Source organism: Stenella coeruleoalba, assembly GCF_951394435.1.
Source record: "Stenella coeruleoalba genome assembly, chromosome: 2".
NCBI classification, from domain to species: Eukaryota; Metazoa; Chordata; class Mammalia; order Artiodactyla; family Delphinidae; genus Stenella; species Stenella coeruleoalba.
In genome coordinates, this window is record NC_137147.1 from 130,076,340 (window position 1) to 130,081,513 (window position 5,174).

A 5,174-nucleotide genomic window follows, 5' to 3' on the forward strand; every position below is an offset into this window, starting at 1 on the left:
TGTTGTTTATCTGTTTTATATATAGTAGTGTGTATCTGTTAATCCCAAACTCCTAATTTATCCCTCCCCACTCCCTTTCCCCTTTGGCAACCGTAAGTTTGCTTTCTATGTCTGTGAGTCTGTTTCTGTTTCATAGATAAATTCATTTGTATCAGTTTCTTAGATTCCACATATAAGTGATATCATAGGATATTTGTCTCTTTCTGTCTGATTTCACTTAGTATGGTAATCTCTAGGTCCATCTATATTGCTACAAATAGCATTATTTCATTCTTTTTTATGGCTGAGTAATATTCCATTGTGTGTGTATATACCATATCTTTATCCGTTCATCTGTCAGTGGACAGTTAGGTTGCTTCCATGCCTTGGCTATTGTAAATAGTACTTCTATGAAAACTGAGGTAGATGTATGTAGCCTTCTGAATTAGAGTTTTCATCTTTTCTGGTTATATGCCCAGGAGTGGGATTGATGGATCATATGGTAACTCTTTTTTTAGCTTTTGAAGGAACCTCTATAGTGTTCTCCATACTGGCTGCACCAATTTACATTCCCACCAACAGTATAGGAGGGTTCCCTTTTCTCCACACCCTCTCTAGCATTTATTATTTGTAGACTTTTTGATGATGGCCATTCTCACTGGTGTGAGGTGATACATCATTGTAGTTTTGATTTGCATTTCTCTAATAATTAGCGATGTTGAGCATCTTTTCATGAGCCTGTTGGCCATTTATATGTCTTCTTTGGAGAAATCTCTACTTAGGTCTTCTGCCCCTCTTTTTTTTTTCTGGCTGTGTCAGGTTGTTGAGACATGTGGGATCTTTCGTTGCAGTGCACGGGCTTTTCTCTAGTCGTGGCTTGCGGGTTTTCTCTCTCTAGTTGTGGCCCTCAGGCTCCAGGGCGTGTGGGCTGTGTAGTTTGCGGTACACGGGCTCTCTCGTTGAGGCGCGTGAGCTCAGCAGTTGTGGTGTGCGGGCTTAGTTGCCTTGTGGCATGTGGGATCTTAGTTCCCCAGTCGGGGCTTGAACCCATGTCCCCTGCATTGGAAGGCAGATTCTTTACCACTGGAGCACCAGGGAAGTCCTTTCTGCCCATGTTTTGATTGAGTTTTTGTTTGTTTGTTTTATTGAGCTATACAAGCTGTTTGTATATTTTGGAAATTAATCCCTTGTCGGTAGCATCATTTGCAAATATTTTCTCCCATTCCATAGGTTGTTTTTCGTTTTGTTTACGGTTTCCTTTGCTGTGCAAAAGCTTTTAAGTTTAATTAGTTCCCATTTGTTTATTTTTGCTTTTGTTTCCATTATTCTAGGAGGTGAATCCAAAAAAAAATATTGCTATGATTTATGTCAAAGAGTGTTCTGCCTATGTTTTCCTCTAGGAATTTCATAGTATCTGACCTTACATTTAGGTCTTTAACCCATTTTGAGTTCATTTTTGTATATGGTGTTAGGGAATGTTCTAATTTCATTCTTTTACATGCAGCCGTCCAGTTTTTCCAGCACCACTTATTGAAGAGACTATCTTTTCTCAAGACTGACTCTTATCCCATAGGTCTCAGATCAAATGTTTCCTCCTCCAAGAAGTCCTCCCTGACCATCCTACCCATATCACCAAGTCCCACCTCTACCCCCAAGTTTCCCTCTAATCCCCCTAGAATTAAAAAAAAAAACTTTTAAATGAAGTGTAATATCCATATGCACATGCTCACGTATCATAAGCAAATACATATTGTGTATTTTCACATACCAAACACACCCATGTAACCAGCACCCACATTCAAGAGAAAGAACATGAATAGCATCCCTAGAAGCCCCCTCACGTTTCTTTAGACCCCCTGCTTCCTCCCAGGGTAATCGCTATCCTCCTTTTTAACAGCACAGATTAGTTTGGCCTGTTTTTGTATTTTATATGAATGGAAACATATGTGCATACACTTTAGTGTCTGGCTGTGTGGGTCTGTGAAGTTCATTCATATTGCAGAGTGTAGCAATATGATCCCTGCTATATGATCACCCTGTTTTATTCACAGCACTTGTCACAATCAAAATTTATGTATTTGTTGGCATTTTTAAAATCTGCCCCCACCAGAAAGTTAGTTCCATGAAAGCAGGGACTGTCCTTGTCATGTTCATCCCACATGGCGGGAGGTCAGTAAAGAACCATAGGATGAAGGCCTGCAGGACACTGGCTCAGCATTTGGTGGGCATTGTGATGGAGACAGAGCTGGACCAGCATCAGTCCTACCCCTGAGCTCACAGGTCACAGGAGAATTCAGACAGGGAGGGCCAGCGCTGAATGAGGGCCACTGAGACAGTGTTGGGGGCAGAAGTCTCTTGCAGGGGCAGGCAGGGAGGGTTGGGGGCTGTGAGCTCTGAGCTGGGCTGTAAGGATTCATTCCATGAGCACTTGTGAGCACACCTTGTAGGAAGGGTTCTGGTTATGGGGAGGCCTTGTCTGGGCCTTCAGGAAGGCCAGAACTAGAGGGGCAGTGAGTGACAAGTGCTAGAAAGTAGATTCACCAGGACAGGGGCCCAGGGAGTGTTCCAGAGAGGGCAGTTGGAGCCAGAGTAGGGGATACCACTGAGGCCAGGGCGCCGAGATGCTTTCTGGGAGTCAGTTGCCGTCCCCTTGGTTGAGCAGCTACTATGTGCCAGGCCCAGTGTCAGGCTTTTTACAAGTATCATCTCTCCAATCCTCCGACTCCCCTGTGAGGCAAGAAGTGTGATCCTCATTTGCACAGGAGGGAACTGAGGCTCAGAGAGGGGGCTTGCCCTGTGTCCCACAGCAGAACCAGGAGTTGACCCCAGTCCTCCCTCTGTAGAGCCTTTTTCCCTGTGGTGCTCTAATGACAACTCTCCGAAAACCTGCATGTTTGGGGATCCACCCAAGAGAAAGTAGTTATTGGTGGAAGAGGGTGACAGGTTGGGGATATATTTTCTTTTTCTAAAAAAAGAACAAAAAATCTCTTTACTATTGTTACTACAATGAAAAAGTAGCACTTCCACAGAGAGTTTTCTACAAATGACATGGCCAGTGTTGGTTTTTCCCTTTGGGATGACTCCCCCCGCCCCCCCAAGTGAGATTACAGATGGCAATGTCAAGGGACGTGGGTCATTTTGGGTTCTTGCTGTGTAACCTCCTCTGGTTTCCCATTTCCACGCCCAGTCTGGGCCACTCAGCCCCTTGCTTCACTGTACTAGGAAGATCACAGGAAGCCCTGGAGAGCCCATAGGAAGTGCGGAGGTTGGAAAGCAGGGGCCAGGAGGTGGAGGCCGTGGCGAGAATGGCCTGGCTCAGGAGCGCCCTCTTGGAACTGCAACCCCTTCTCCCGCAGAGTGGCTGTTTTTCAGCTTGTATGGCTGTAGTACCGTTTGACTCTTGTAAACCATGAACACATATTACTTTGATATAAATGCAAATTAAATTGTAAAAGAACAAAAACCTTTGCGAATTTGACAGGTGAGAAGTGCTCTGCAGTTGCTTGGATCTCCATCCCTTTAATTACTGGCAGGGATGTACATTTCTCAAATGTTTCTGCACTATCTGTGTTCTCCCTAAACTCTTGGTGTCTGCTGCCAGGAACAGTGGCATGGTTGGAACCTGGCACCTGAGGGCAGACCTCCTTTCAAGTCCTGCTCTGCCAGTGACTGTGTAACCTCACACAAGTGACTTAATCCCCGTTTTTCTTGCCTATAAATTGGATAGTAATAGCTTCCCTCATAGGGTGGCTCCAGGGTTAATAGAAAATTCATGTAAAGCATCCCTCATGTAAGTATGCCAATGTGAGTTCAGGAATAAAGAACGCTTGGATTGGATAGGAATAGCTATAATGCTGGGGTGGTGGTAGTGCGGGAGGTACAGGGCTGACTCAGGGTAAACGGGGAGGACTTGCTGTCCTCACGCCTGGCCCCTGAGGTACAGTACACCAGCAGGCAATAGCTCCAGGTATCAAACCCTTCCCAGAAGGCTCCTGTACTGAACTATAATTCTAGGCCACTCACCTTTATCATGTCTTCCTAAAACATCCAACCTAGTTGTCATAGAAACAACAACTCTCCCTTTGTACTCAGGTTTGGGTTTACCTATTTAATTATGTTTCATAATATAATAGCAGAAGCAACAGTATAGACTGGTTTGGGAACAAATCCAAGTAGCTCTTGGGAAGCCTGCAGCTTATTCGGTGGGAAGAGAAATGTTTGGGGCCTGCTAGACCAGTGTTTAAGGTGCCCACCCATTCCCTGAGGATTTGGTGAAAAATGCAGATTCTGATTCAGCAGGTTTGGGGCAGGCTGAGACGTTGCATTTCTCACAAGCTCTCAGGTGATGCCTGTGCTGTTCGTCCAAAGGACCACACTTGATATAGGGTGGGAAATTGTACTTTACCAGTAGCAAGAGATCAGCATGCCTTGGGCAGTAGTCTGTATATTTTCCCAAGAGATTGGCTGTCTTTGTCCAGTGGGGCTGCTAAAACAAAATGTCACAGACTGGGTGGCTTATAAACAACAGAAATGTATTTCTCACAGCTCTGGAAGCTAGAAGCCTAAGATCAAGGTGCTAACATGGTCAGGTGAGGGCCTTATTCCAGGTGGCAGACTTCCCATTGGGATTGTATCTTCACGTGGTGGAAGGGGCGAGGGAGCTCTCTGGGACCTCTTTTATGAAGCCCATTCATGAGGGCTCCAATCTCATGACCTAATGACCTCCCAAAGGCCCTACCTCCTAACACCGTCACCTTCGGGGGTTAGGATTTCAAAACATGAATTTTGGAGGGACTCAAACATTCACAGCAAATGGCAAAGTTTTAGTGAATTGGGTTGGCAGTGGTTGCTGGATAACTTCCACCGTGACGAACACCAGTTTACAAAGCACTTTCACATGTATCATCTTAATAAATCTTCGCAATATCATGGATCATTGTTTAAATCTCTTATTTACTAAGGTTAGAAAGCTCAGAAGGATCAAGCAATTCGCCCAAAGGCATGCAGCTAGTTCTAGGCAGAGCTGGGACTTAAACCCAACCAAGCCGACTGCAGAGTCTGCCACCCACTCCATCACTGTGTGGCGCTCACCTTGAAAACATCTCTAGATCCTGAACGCAGCCAGCCCAGAGTGGTAGCTAAGCTTAGCCAAGCCTGTGGGTCTTATCTTTACCACTGAGTGTTGGAATCGGTCA